Below are 15,760 nucleotides of genomic sequence, written 5' to 3'. Positions count from 1 at the left end.
TTGGCCTATTTAGGATGTAGTGCGGAGACTGTTCAAGTGTAGACTTGACAATAATTGTTACGCGATACTACACTCAGACGAGTTTTTCTTGAAAATATTATGGGTCGATGAGTCAGTCATCTTAATCTATAATATCTGATAGATGGAATTAAGACTCTGGGAACTTTTTAGAACATGATCTACAGGTTTTTATCCTTAGTTCACTCCTTTGGGATGGTTCTTACCCAGACTCCATGCTCGTGACTTACAACAAACCCTTGATTCTTGGTTGATCCAATCAAGTCTTGTCAATACCAATGGAACTTGGGTGTTGATAAGGTGTAAACCACAATCCACCAAAATGGATGATTGATCTTGACAATGACTTGATTCATCCCTTGACCTTTGTTTGTTTGCCTTATGTGTGATCCCTTATTTGTGATTGTTTCATTCATGCATTCATGCGCATCATAACATTCATCACACGAAAATTTCAAGGAACTGAGGTATTATTTGCAAATATTTTCAGACCATGGATTGTGGACGAAGGAACACTAAGAAGTACAGTTTCAGATGTCCCGACTTGAAAGAGTTAAGGAAGCTAGCATATTTTATATTAGATCCCTCAGACTTCAAACAACGTCATGGGAAGCTTTTGTCTATTTTGTCTGCTGATGTGGTTGAAGGACTCTTGAGTGTGTTGGTGCAGTTCTATGATCCTCTCTACCGTTGCTTCACTTTCCCAGATTATCAGCTTATGCCTACATTGGAGGAGTATTCTCATCTTTTGAGGATACCTATTTCTAGTAGAGTGCCTTTTAGTGGATTGGAGGAGATTCCCCGATCTAATCTTATTGCTGAAGCTCTTGACTTGAAGAAGTCTGAGATAGAGGCTCATTAGGTGAAGAAAGAAGGATTGTTTGGGTTTCCATCTGATTTCCTCATCAAGGAAGCTACTGCCTTTGCTCAAGCCGGTAGTGTGGATGCTTTTGAAGCTATCTTTGTGTTGCTCATTTATGGGTTAACTTTGTTCCCTAACATTGACAGTTTTATTGATGTTAACGCCATTAGACTTTTCTTGATTGGGAATCATGTGCCTACTTTGTTGGGCGATATGTATTTCTCCTTGCATTTAAGGAATTCTAAGGGTGGTGGAACGATTGTCTATTGCATTCCTCTTCTGTCCAAGTGGTTTATTTTGCACTTGCATCAGACACCTGCTTTTGTGGAGAATAAACAATGTCTACGGTGGTCTCAAAGACTAATGTCTCTCACTAATGATGATATGGTTTGGTATGATCCTTCTTTGAGCAGTTTGGAGATTATTGATTGTTATGGTGAATTCTCTAATGTGCCTCTCATTGGTGCACAAGGAGGAATTAACTACAACCCTGCTTTGGCTCGTCGTAAGCTTGGGTTCCCCTTGAGAAATAAACCTAATAACACTTTGTTAGAAGGTCTTTTATATCAAGAGGGTAAAGATCCCTAACATTTGAAGCAGAAGATTGTGCATGCTTGGCATAATGTGCATAGGAAAGGAAGATCCGAGCTTGGTCTATGCAACTGTGTAGCTTTGGAAGCTTACACTCTTTGGGTGAAGAAGAAAGCTTTGGAGTTGAAGATGCGTTATCCTTGTGAAAGACCTATGTATATGGTTGTGGTTGAGCCATTAACTCTCCCTAACCAAGATGTAGAGGAGTTGGAAGACGCACTCTCCAAGATGAAGCAAGAGAAGGATATGCGGGAAGAATGTTTCCATGCTTTGAGCAAGAAGCATGAAGAGTTGCAATTGGAGTCTAAATACAAAGATGCACTTATTGAGCTACTAGAAGACCGAGTGACAAAGACAGAGAGAGTCGGAGGTTTCATCTTCCTCTAGCATTCCTCAGCCTTCCGTTGCTTGGAAGAAAATTATTGATCAGCTTGTCCTCAAGAAGACTCAGATGAAGACTTCTTTTGAACCCGAGATCCGATGCATTAGAAGGAAGTACTGCCTTCAGCCAGATCTTCTGACGTTGTTGTTAGGGATCCTTATGATGCCTATTCTCCTTTTTCTCTTGTATTTTTCATTTGGTTTCTGAAATTATACTCAGTGTAATCCTTCCAATTATATAAATAAAAAGAGACTTTTATGGTCATATCTAATTATTGCAATTATTATTAAGTGTATATATTTGCATATGATATAGTAAGATCCTTGAAAATAAAAATAAATAATCAAGCATTGCATTTCATGCATCATTTAAATAAGCAGGTTTCTCTTTCGCCAGATGTCTCATTGGTGTTTCTTCTATGCTTCAGCCAAGCTGACGCATCGGTACAACACTTGCGTCAATCATCTAAGAATTATGGAACATTTAGAGCAAGAGAATAGAGAGCTGAAGGACGAGATCGCTCGACTGACTACCATGATGGAGTCAGTGTTACTGCTCAGAGCTAGTCTTCTCTAACGCCTGCAACTCCTCCTCCTCAGAGGACTGTTATTTCAGAGGTGGCTACCTCTACCATGCCTGCTACTACCGCTCATTTTGCGCCTACCATGCCTGTCGGATTCCCGTGGGGAATGCCGTCCAACTTCATGCCTGAAGGCTTTGCGCCTACCTTTGCTTCCATGCCGGTATCTAGCCCAGTCATGTCTGTGCCACCTCCCGTTGTGCACACCTTACCTCGTGTAGAGTACACCATTTATCACTCCGAGCCATCTGAAGGCCTGAATGTTTATGAGAAAATGGACGAAATGAAGGATCAGTTTCTTAAGCTGCGCAAGGAATTGAAGACACTAAGGGGTAAGGATTTGTTTGGGAAAAATGATGCTGAGTTATGTTTAGTGCCCAATGTGAAGATCCCGGTGAAATTCAAAGTGCCTGACTTTGAAAAATATAGAGGGAACACATGTCCGCTCAATCATCTAGTGATGTATGCCCGTAAGATGTCTACCTAAACTGACAACGATCAACTGTTGATCCACTACTTCCAAGACAGTTTGACTGGTGCTGCGCTCCGTTGGTATATGGGGTTGGACAGTGCAAGCATTTGCACTTTCAACGACTTGGGAGAGGCTTTTGTCAAGCAATATAAGTACAACATAGACATGGTGCCTGATAGAGACCAGCTGAGGTCTATGTCTCAAAAAGATAAAGAGACATTCAAAGAGTACACGCAAAGATGGAGAGAATTGGCTGCTCAGATCACTCCTCCTTTGGAGGAAAAAGAGATGACACATATCTTTCTAAAGACCCCGAGTTCATTTTATTATGAACGAATTATTGCTAGTGCCCCTAGTGACTTTACCGAAATGGTAAACATGGGGATGAGGCTTGAGGAAGGACTCCGAGAAGGACGTTTGTCAAAAGATGAAGCATCACCAAGTAAGAGGTACGATAGTGGCTTTGGGAAGAAGAAGGACAACGAAGCTAATGCGATTTCCAGTGGGAGGCAGAGAGGAGGCCTCAGATCAGAAGGAATCAACCACCCCGTCAACATCATCACCAAGTATCTTCAGTCATTCCTGTTTTAAATTTTTTCTCCATCTTTGACCCTAGGCTTTGACCTAGTGGTTTGTCTCTTACATTTGAGTTTTGATTTCAGGTTAAGCATTCAAGTCCCATAATTGATGATGCTTCATCACTTGAACATTGATGTTTGCTTTTGATTACTAACATTGTATGTTTTGTAGGGTTGATAACTCACTTGAGTTTGCTTTATGGTTTATGCATTACACATTGGGATTGACTGTTTGATATTAACTGTTGATTGTTTGTCTGTACAGTTGAACTGATTTGTTTAGTTGTTTTCAGGTACATAAGTTGCTTTAAGTTCATTTTGAACTTTGCTTTGCTTGGTTGCTTAACCACTTAGGTATAATCCCTAATCTTCATGTAGTCTGGAAGACCTACTGTTATTGGTAAGCACCTGTCTGAAGCCCTCCTTAAGAGGCCATGTTTTTGTTTGTTTAACTTTGTACCAAGCAGGAAAAGTCCTCTTATGAGGCAATTGGCAGATAAAAGAGATGTGTAATCCATCTCCTGCTACTCAGTGTGTCATTCACCTTGCTCACACCATGTGTTGATGCATGGTGAATAATAACCCAAGATCTTATAGAGTCAATCATTTGTGGAGAAGAGTTCCAACTTTTTGAACTCCCACACTTTCCATTGTTTAAAGCTCTCCCTGACCAGGGATAAGAGCTATGAGGCTCACCCCTCATCTCCATTTCATCTGCTTCACCCTAACTCTCAATGTTAGGGTTAAGAGCTCAAAATACCCCATTCCAGTTGGCTGTAAAGCCTAACCTTGCTTGAGCCCAATTGATTGTATATAATGTGTGCTAATTGACTTGTTTGTCTGCTTACTTGTTTCATCTGTGCATATTTGGTTATGTGTGTCTTTGTGCATTTATCATCATTACTTGTATAATCATTTCATGATCAATTGTTCATTGTTTTGTGACATCTTTGTTTTGTCCATTGAGGAGTCAATTGTAAGTCCATTTATTGGCAGTTGTTTCCTATGACCATTGAGGAGTCAATTGTAAGTCCATTTATTGGCAGTTGTTTCCTGTGATTTGGTAGGAGTCAAGTGTAAGTCCATTTTATTGGCAACTTGTTTCCTTTTTCTTATTGCTTTTTGTCTGTTTATGTGAGGAGTCAATTGTAAGTCCATTTATTGGCAGTTGTTTCCTATGATCATTCCTTGGAGTTGAGTGTAAGTCCATTTTATTGGCAACTTGTTTCCATGTTTCTTTGCTTTGTGAGACTAGTATAAGTCCATAGTGAAGGTGAGAAAAACAAGAAAGGGGGGGTTTGAATTGTTTGAAAAATAAGCGCTTTTGCAAAATGAAATCACACAATGATTTTATACTGGTTCGCTTATAACACAAAGCTACTCCAGTCCACCCGGCCAAGGTGATTTCGCCTTCAACAAGGACTTAATCCACTAATCTTGAAAGATTACAAACAACCCCTAAGAGAGAAGAAAATCTCTTAGTCCTCTCAAGTCTACAGACTACCAAGAGTCACTTGAGGAAATCAAATAAAAATAAGATACAAGATGTGTAATCTAGAGTGCTTCTAAGAAAGCAAATATTACAAACTTAAGAACAAATTTTTCACTTGATAAGCAAAAGCTTAGTGAAAATCTTTGAAGAACAAAGATGTTTTTCTTGAGCGTGATATAATTTCAGTATAGTTTTGGCTAGTTGATTTCTTGTTTACTGAATGAGATTTCTTCTCTATTTATAGGAGTTGAAGTAGAGTTGAAGTAGCGTTGAATCTGTTGGATATTGAGATGTAGTTACGCCATTCCATTAATAGCTTCTGCAGTAGACTTTTTCTCTTAGAAGTGACTACTTACCACAAGTAGTATCTTCTCTCTTGGAAGTTGAGATTAACGTCTCTTTCTAATTGAGGAAATCCATTTGCAGAACTTTAACTTGGCTTAAACGTTACTTCATCATGATTAACAATTCTGATTAGAGTCTTCGTGTATCTGGAGAAACTAGCTTCTGATGTTATCTCTTGAAAGTTCAGATGACGCTGATAACTTCAGAATTTACAGAAGGCATTAGTTCAGAGTCAGAGCTTCTAGACTTTACTTCATGTTCAGATGCTTCTGATACTTTGTAGTTTTGTCCAGAGTCAGAGCTTCTTGAATGAGATTCCACTTTAGATGCTTCTGATACTTGAGATTTTGCATCTGATCTTGTTTTGCATCTGATGACATCATCAGATTTATTTCTTCTTTCTATAGAACCCTGCACACTTAGAAACTTTTCGTTAGGGTGCCATTTTTGGTTTCATCCTTTGTTATCATCAAAATCAAGGAATCTGTTGTAGAACAATTTTTGTTCTTACAATCTCCCCCTTTTTGATGATGACAAAACAAATAAAATTATCAGATGAAACATGAAAAATATTAGATCAGATAGACAAAAGCTCCCCCTGAGTTAGCGCTAGGGAGTTCAGAAGTTCTTACCAGAGCTTTCCAAGTAATTAAGTTTCTGAAAACTTTCTGCAATGTCTTAATTTTAATGTTAGAGTTATTTAATCAGAGTTATTTATATCAGAGTTATTTAATCAGAGTTATTTATATCAGAACTATTTCTATAATTGTTGCAGAATGCTTAAGGTTTTAGACATAATTTTCATCAGAGCTATTTAATAATTTCTCCCCCTTTTTGGCATAATCAAAAAGGCATAAAAATAAAAGGAATAATAAAGAGAAAAAACACTTCATTAAAAAGCACAAAGACAAAAAACAGCAGTCAAAACATCAGATTCAACAGAATGTCAGAGCTAAAAAGAAGACAGAAGCAAAAACATTAGGCAAGCAAACAAAATAAATCCTAAGTGCCTAAGGGTTTGGAGGTTGAGGAAGTCTCTGAAGCAACATGGCAAACATGTTCTGGATGTTTTCATTCAGAGCATCTTGCTTGTCCATCCTGGCACGAAGCTCATTCTGATCTTTCTTTATCTCTTGCTGATCTTGCTTTATCTCTTTCAGAGTATTAAGAATCAGAGGGATCGCAGAGGAAGACTCCCCCTGAATCAGAGCCTGCTGAGCTTCAGCTTCAGCAGCAGCTTGGGCTTCTGCATCTGCCTTAGCCTTGGCTTCAGCTTCCTGAATCCTTAGAAGTTCTGCTTCCTTTGCCAGGCGTTCTTCTTCTAACCTCTTTGCTTCTTCCTCAGCTTCCCTGGCCAACCTTTCTTCCTCTAATCTCTTAGCCTCAGCCAGTCTCTCTTGGAGTCTTTCCTCAGAGTCTCTGATGTAGCCATTTCTGACTTGTTCAGAGATACTCTTCAGCCTATAAGACTCAGAGGTCATCCAACTAATGACTCTGTTCCAGTGTGTCCTAACAGATTTAGGATCATCACTTACTTCAGAGTTTTTAGCCAGAGACTTGATCTTCTGGATTGAAGCTTCTGCAACCTGTATAATGGCCTCCTCAAGGGTAGGTATGGTAAGTTCAGGTTCAGGTTCAGGTGAATGAGGTGGAGAGTTTTGAGGGCTGAGATTTAGAGGTTGAGGTTCAGTTTGTTGAGGTTCAGATTGTTGAGGTTCAGATTCTGCTTGAAGTTCAGAATCTGCGTCTGGTTGAAGACTAGGGGATGAAGCATATAGTGGATTTAGGTCTAAAGGGTCAGAGTCTGGTCCAGGTACAGCGGGAATAAATGGTGGAGTGATATTAGAGGTGAAGGGATCAGATGGTTGAGTTTCAGAGGGTAAGGTTGTTGTTTGTTGTGGTGGAAGTGAAGTTTGGAGGGGAGAGGTTACTTCAGATTGTCTTGAGGGTTGTGGAGCGAAATTTTTAGCATAAATTTCAGCTATTGTTGGGGAGTTTGGGTCAGAGTGTTCTTGATCAGAGGACTCATGATCAGATAACTCTTGGTCAGAAGAAGGGGAAAGGTAAGGGGGTGATTCATATTCAGAGGATGAGGAAGAGCTGTGGTGATATAGTTGATTAGGGTCAGAGGTTGTTGTGAAAGTACGAGCAATTTTTAGAACAGGTGGAGGTTGAGAGGTTCTGATGGTTGAAGGAGGGATTTCAGAGGTTGTAAATATTGGTTGAGAGGAGAGAGGGTTAGAGGAAGCCATTATAGATTCAGAAGAGACAGGAGGAATAGACTTACCAGAAGAGACATTCAGAGGTGCTGAAGCTTTGGTGCCAGAGGTTTCTCCAAGTCTGGCTTTCTTTGCCTTCCTTGCTTCCTCAGCTATCTTCTTCTCAGAAAGACCTCTTTTGTATCTGACCAAATCTTTTACAGAGTCCAGACAGTCTTCAAGGCGGAAATCAGAAATATCAATGCCTTCATCCAGACGATCCTGAAGGTAGATAGCAATGGCATCTCTGGGTTCATTCTTGAAGAACCTTTCAAGGCCATGAGGCATCTTCCTCTGATCCTTCAGAGCTTCCCAGGTCACATCCATAGTGGGCTTGACTCTGATGTCTTTGATGATTCCCATACTCCTCAGATTTTTGGCATTCAGAGGCTTTCCCACATCAATTGCCAGATCATCCATACATCTGGTCTTCTCCAGAGCATCTACCAAGCCATGCTCAATGAAGACATCAGAGAGCAATCTTCCCAGAGGAATGTAGGATCTGGGCTTCATGTTATTCCTGGTTTCTCTGACTGAATCCCTCAGATATCTGAAGAGGAGAACAGGGAGGTTGATCGGGATACCCTTCTGAATACAGTAAAGGATGCATTTCTGATCAGCATTTATGTAATCTGAAGAGTTGGAGGCTGGACGGTGATGGATTGTTCCCAGAATAATCTTCAGCCAAACTCGGAGGTTCTGATGAAGCTCCTTGTTCTTAGAGGGGTTTCCTTCAACATTTGCTTTGAAGATTGTAGGGTTAATGACTTCTGTGATGCGCTTGGACCTTGGAGGAATGTTGTAAATCCTTTTACCTCCAGCTTTCTCCATGTTTAGCAAGGAAGCAATTGATGCTTCAGTGATGACAATCTTCACACCCAGAACAAACGAGACAATGAACTGGTCATCAGCATCTGCACATCTCCAGAACTCCTTCACCAGAAGAGGATAGATTGGACCATACAATCTGTTGAAGTAGTTTTCCCAACCTTGCTTGCGAAGATCTTCAGTGAGATCAACGCCATTTCTTCTTAAATTCTCAAAATCTACCAGCGATTCACACAGTACATCTAAATCTTCAAAGGGAGTTGAAAGGTTTATGTGTTGTTCACGTTCAAGAATGTGAGGTTCTTTGTAGACTGGAGTTGTGGTGACGCCTATAACCATGGGTGTTTGAGTGTTTGAGGTTTGGGGATTAGAAGCGGCTTCCATTTGTTGGGAGAAGTTAAAAACTTCTTGCTCTTGAGGATTCATGAAGAAAATTGATGAAGAAGATGAAGAACTGAAGGAGTTGCAGAGAAAACTTCGAGAGAGGGTTTAGGGTTTAAGAGTGAGTGAAAGTGATAAGTGTGTGAAATGTGAGAAAAGTGTTTATATACCTAAGTAAAAACACATGCAAAACGACACACATACCAGCGTTAGCACAAAACTCAAAATGGCACGCTTGGGGGGAAAAATGATTACAGCTCATAAATGAATGTCTAATCCCACAGTTTGCACACTGCTCGAGGAAAACTCAAACGTCTGCCTTTTGAATTTCTTGACAGCTGTCTAGAAGTTCTAAAGTTTGACGCTTCAGAGTTCCACGCGTTGATGTATCTGATCTTCAGGAATACCAAGAGATTGGTTCTGAAGATTTCTAACTCAGATATCTTCTTAACAATGTAGAAGTATCAGAGTCAGAGGCAGAAGTGTATTTGTTTTTATCAGATTCTCATTTTACATGTTCAGAGCCAAATTTTACTCAGGGCAGTTTTTAATGTTCAGATTTTCTAATATAAAACGAAATCTATCTTCAGCCAGAGGCTTAGTAAAGATATCTGCCCATTGATGTTCTGTATCAATGAACTTCAGCGTTACTATTCCTTTCTGAACATAGTCTCTAATAAAATGATGTTTAATTTCTATGTGTTTGGCTCTGGAATGTAAAATAGGATTCTTACTCAAACAAATAGCAGCAGTATTATCACAAAGGATAGGAATGTTACTCTCAAAGATTTGAAGATCTTCTAGCTGATGTTTCATCCAGAGCATCTGAGTTGTGCACAGTGACGCTGAGATATATTCTGCTTCTGCAGTTGATAGAGCGATAGTTGACTGTCTTTTGCTAGCCCAGGAGATTAGATTGTTTCCCAGAAGCTGGCAATTTCCAGATGTGCTTTTTCGTTCTATTCTATCTCCTGCATAATCTGCATCACAATAACCAGAAAGCCTATACTCTGATGTTTTCTCATACATCAGGCCCAGGTTAGGAGTTCCTTTCAGATACTTAAGAATTCTCTTAACAGCTGTTAAATGAGATTCTCTAGGATCTGATTGGAATCTGGCACAAAGACAGACGCTAAAGAGAATATCAGGACGAGTAGCAGTCAGATAGAGAAGAGAGCCTATCATACCTCGATAGAGCTTCTGACAAACCTTGTTGCTTACCTCTTCCTTTTCCAGAATGCAAGTTGGGTGCATAGGAGTCTTTGCAGAGTTGCATTCAGACATATCAAACTTCTTCAGAACATCTTTAATGTACTTACTTTGATGAATGTACGTGACTTCTGGAGTTTGATTGATTTGAATTCCCAGAAAGAACTTTAGTTCTTGCATTAAACTCATTTCAAATTCTGCCTGCATTAACTTAGAAAATTCTTGGCAAACAGAGATATTAGCAGAACCAAAAATAATATCATCAACATAAATTTGGCATATCATGAGATCATTATTAAGGTTTTTACAGAAGAGTGTAGAATCAACTTTCCCTCTGATAAAATTTTGTTCCAGAAGAAAATTGCTCAGACGTTCATACCAAGCTCTGGGAGCTTGTTTAAGTCCATATAAAGATTTCTTAAGTTTGAAAACATGTTCTGGAAAGTTTGAATTTTCAAAGCCTGGAGGTTGATTAACATACACTTCTTCTGAAATATAACCATTAAGAAATGCACTCTTGACATCCATTTGGTATAATTTGATAGAATGATTAATAGCAAATGATACAAGAAGACGAATAGACTCTAACCTTGCGACTGGAGCAAAAGTTTCATTATAATCAATACCTTCTTGTTGACTATAACCTTGAGCTACCAGTCGTGCTTTGTTTCTGACAACTTCTCCTTTCTCGTTCAGTTTGTTTCTGAAAACCCATCTGGTTCCAATGACATGAGTGCCTCTGGGTTTAGGAACGAGATCCCAGACATCATTCTTGGAGAATTGATCTAACTCTTCTTGCATAGCTGCCACCCAATCATTATCTTGAAGAGCTTCATCACAGGACGTAGGCTCAATCAGAGACACTAGTCCCAGAGGAATATCTTCAGAAGTTCTGAAGGTAGATCTGGTTCTAACCGGTTCATCTTTGTTTCCCAAAATCAAATCTTCAGATACGTTGCTACGACTCTTGACTTTCCTTGGAATTTCTGGAGATTTAATTTCTTCAGAGTCTGGAGTGACAGTTGCTTCTGGAGTTTTCTCAGATTCTACCAGAGTGATCTCTAAATCTGCAAACTTTTCAACTAGCTTTGACTTTTCAGGGTCAAGCTTATCATCAAATCTAACATGAATTGATTCCTCCACAATTTTGGTTTCTGTGTTGTATACTCTGTAGCCTTTAGAGCGTTCTGAGTATCCTAACATAATACCTTTTGTGCTTTGGAATCAAACTTGTTCAGATGTTCTTTAGTATTTAATATAAAGCAAATGCATCCAAAAGGATGAAAATATGAAATGTTGGGTTTTCTTCCCTTACACAGTTCATAGGGAGTCTTATCCAGAATAGGTCTAATAGAGATTCTATTCTGAATGTAACACGCTGTATTTACAGCTTCTGCCCAAAAGTGCTTTGCTACATTTGTTTCATTGATCATGGTTCTGGCCATTTCTTGGAGTGTCCTATTCTTCCTCTCTACAACTCCATTTTGTTGTGGAGTTCTAGGGCAGGAGAAATCATGGGATATTCCATTAGAATCAAATAATTCTTCAAAATCTTTATTTTCAAATTCTCCACCATGATCACTTCTGACTCTAACAATTTTAGAGTCAAATTCTTTTTGCACTTTAGAACAGAAACTGGTGAATACAGAGTGAGACTCACTCTTGTGCTTTAGGAACTTTACCCATGTCCAGCGGCTGTAATCATCAACGATTACTAGTCCATACTTCTTTCCATTGACTGATGCTGTTTTCACAGGACCAAATAAGTCAATGTGAAGAAGCTCCAGAGGCTTGGAGGTAGAAACAACATTTTTCTTTTTAAAAGATGTTTTTGAAAACTTTCCTTTCTGGCAAGCTTCACACAGAGCATCTGAAGAAAACTTCAGTTTAGGTAAGCCTCTGACTAACTCAAGTTTAGTTAGCTGAGAAAGTTTTCTCATGCTAATGTGGCCTAAGCGTCTATGCCATACCCATTGCTCTTCGTGAACTGACATTAAACATTTAACATTTTGATCTTTTAAATCAGAAAGATTTATTTTGTAAATGTTGTTTTTCCTCTTGCCTGTGAAAAGGACAGAGCCATCGTTCTGACTAATGGCTTTACACGTTTTTTGATTAAAGATTACATCATAACCGTTATCACTTAATTGACTTATGGATAACAAGTTATGCATTAATCCTTCTACATAAAGAACATCAGATATAGAGGGAAGAGTACCGTTACCAATAGTTCCGGAGCCTCTGATCCTTCCTTTCTGATCTCCTCCAAAGCCTACAAAGCCAGCGTCTTTAAGTTTCAGGCTTTGGAACATAGACTTTCTTCCCGTCATATGTCGCGAGCATCCAGAGTCCAGGTACCATGACTGGTGTCTGAACTTTGCTGCATAGGATATCTGCAACATAGATAATCTTATCTTTCGGTACCCAGAATCTCTTGGGTCCTTTCAGATTAGTTTTCCCAGAGTTTCTTACAACTTTGGGTCTTCTAGCATTTTTAAATTTGTGTTCTTGTGTGTGTGTGTAGTGGTATGAAAAAGGCGATTTAATTAGGTTACTGGTAGAAGTTTTATCAGAATCAGAATCATACCCAATTCCCCTTTTATTATTCTGACCTACTCCATAAATCATGGATGCCATAATACTCCTATTTATCCCATTCTTCAGAAATTGTTGAAAGGCTTCTTCATATTTATAAATAATTTCATTTGAAGTTTGTGGTGCTTGAGACAACACTTCTTCTAATTCTAAGTTTTTCGTTTTAGCTTCATCTCTTTCTAACGTTAAAGATATGATTGTATCATCTCTTGTTAGAATTGTTGTCTCAAGTTTACTACACTCTTCAGATTTTGCTTTAAGAAGACCTTTAATGTTTTTAACTTTTTGTTTTAATTTCTGAAGAGAGGTAAGAGTTTCTGATAAACATGATTCTAAGTCAGATCTAGAAAGTTCAGAAAATACCTCTTCAGATTCTTCATCTGAGCTGCTGGATGTGGTAGCCATAAGAGCTACGTTGGCCTGTTCATCAGAGTCAGATTCTGATGATTCGGATTCACTATCGTCCCAGGTGGCCATTAATCCCTTCTTTGTTCTGAAGGCATTTTTCTTGAAGCTTTCTTTCTTAGAGTTATCTTTCTTCAGCTTGGGGCATTCATTTCTATAATGACCTGTTTCTTTACATTCAAAACAGGTAATATCTTTATTAGGTTTACCTTTTGAAGTTGACTCTGATCTATCCCCTCTGGGTCTTGATCTTCTGAAGTTGTTGTTGTTCCTTCTTTTCCAGAGTTGCTTAACTCTTCTGGTTAGTAAGGACAGTTCTTCTTCATCATCAGAGTCTTCAGGTTCAGAGTCGTCAGTATCTGCAGTTTCTGCCTGGAGAGCTTTGGTTCTGTCTGACTTCCGTCTTTCAGGTCTGGACTTCAGCGCCACTGACTTGTTCCTTTTCTGAGGCTCATCCTCCTCTAGTTCTATCTCATGGCTTCTGAGAGAACTAACAAGTTCTTCAAGGCTGATATTGTTCAGATCCTTTGATAACTTCAGAGCAGTAACCATTGGTCTCCATTTCTTTGGCAGACTTCTGACTATCTTCTTAACATGATCTGCAGTCGTGTATCCTTTGTCTAGCACTTTAAGACCTGCAATAAGAGTTTGGAATCTGGAAAACATAGCTTCTATAGCTTCGTCATCTTCCATCTTGAAGGCTTCATATTTCTGGATCAACGCCAGAGCCTTCGTCTCCTTGACTTGGGAGTTTCCTTCATGGGTCATCTTCAGAGAGTCAAGTATATCTTTAGCCGTCTCTCTGTTGGTGATCTTTTCGTATTCGTTGTATGATATAGCATTTAGAAGTATTGTTCTGGCCTTGTGATGATTTTTGAACTCACGTTTCTGATCTTCTGACATTTTGCTTCTGGGAACTTCAGCTCCATTTAAGGTTGGAGGTTTGTATCCATCTGTGACAATGTCCCAGAGGTCAGCATCATAACCCAGAAAGAAACTTTCGATTCTATCTTTCCAGTAATCAAACTTTTCTCCATCAAAAACAGGAGGCTTGGCATTGTAAGAATCTTTCTCATTTGAGTGGGCCATTTGTTTTTCTCGCACTGGATCTCTCTACACGGTTAAGTGTTTGATTTGAAAATCAATAACAGAGCCGGAGCTCTGATACCAATTGAAGGTGAGAAAAACAAGAAAGGGGGGTTTGAATTGTTTGAAAAATAAGCGCTTTTGCAAAATGAAATCACACAATGATTTTATACTGGTTCGCTTATAACACAAAGCTACTCCAGTCCACCCGGCCAAGGTGATTTCGCCTTCAACAAGGACTTAATCCACTAATCTTGAAAGATTACAAACAACCCCTAAGAGAGAAGAAAATCTCTTAGTCCTCTCAAGTCTACAGACTACCAAGAGTCACTTGAGGAAATCAAATAAAAATAAGATACAAGATGTGTAATCTAGAGTGCTTCTAAGAAAGCAAATATTACAAACTTAAGAACAAATTTTTCACTTGATAAGCAAAAGCTTAGTGAAAATCTTTGAAGAACAAAGATGTTTTTCTTGAGCGTGATATAATTTCAGTATAGTTTTGGCTAGTTGATTTCTTGTTTACTGAATGAGATTTCTTCTCTATTTATAGGAGTTGAAGTAGAGTTGAAGTAGCGTTGAATCTGTTGGATATTGAGATGTAGTTACGCCATTCCATTAATAGCTTCTGCAGTAGACTTTTTCTCTTAGAAGTGACTACTTACCACAAGTAGTATCTTCTCTCTTGGAAGTTGAGATTAACGTCTCTTTCTAATTGAGGAAATCCATTTGCAGAACTTTAACTTGGCTTAAACGTTACTTCATCATGATTAACAATTCTGATTAGAGTCTTCGTGTATCTGGAGAAACTAGCTTCTGATGTTATCTCTTGAAAGTTCAGATGACGCTGATAACTTCAGAATTTACAGAAGGCATTAGTTCAGAGTCAGAGCTTCTAGACTTTACTTCATGTTCAGATGCTTCTGATACTTTGTAGTTTTGTCCAGAGTCAGAGCTTCTTGAATGAGATTCCACTTTAGATGCTTCTGATACTTGAGATTTTGCATCTGATCTTGTTTTGCATCTGATGACATCATCAGATTTATTTCTTCTTTCTATAGAACCCTGCACACTTAGAAACTTTTCGTTAGGGTGCCATTTTTGGTTTCATCCTTTGTTATCATCAAAATCAAGGAATCTGTTGTAGAACAATTTTTGTTCTTACACATAGATTGACATTTGGTATCCATGTTGCATTTGTTATCTTTGTTTTGTGAGACTAGTGTAAATCCATTGATTGGTGTCTGGTATCCCTCTGGGTTTTGTGAGATTGGTGTAAGTCCATTGATTGGCATCCGGTATCCATTTACTTTGTTCATGTGTTATTTGCTTGTTGCCCATTCCTAAGGAATCACTTGGATCATTTACATATGATCTCAAGAGGTGAACATCTAAGAAGTTTTACATCCCTTAACCCTCCCACCTTTTGTTTCTTTAAACCTCCACGTGCATCTTAACTCAAACCTGAAAATTATTGTGCAAACTTTTCATCTGTTTCCAAACTAGAAACCTGGGCCTTAAGCCCTTGATTTTCAAACCTCACTTTTGATTAATACTTCTTTCTGAATTGAATCCTAATCATACTTTGACCATATTTTGTAAATACTCATAATTGGTTAATTCCACTCATTCAATTGTTTTGTGGCTTTGTCCATTCTTGATAAGTTTTCATACATTA

This window comes from Lathyrus oleraceus, chromosome 3, assembly GCF_024323335.1.
Source record: "Lathyrus oleraceus cultivar Zhongwan6 chromosome 3, CAAS_Psat_ZW6_1.0, whole genome shotgun sequence".
Classification (NCBI taxonomy): domain Eukaryota; kingdom Viridiplantae; phylum Streptophyta; class Magnoliopsida; order Fabales; family Fabaceae; genus Lathyrus; species Lathyrus oleraceus.
The sequence above is the reverse complement of the archived record's forward strand: the minus strand, read 5'-3'. Positions refer to the sequence as shown.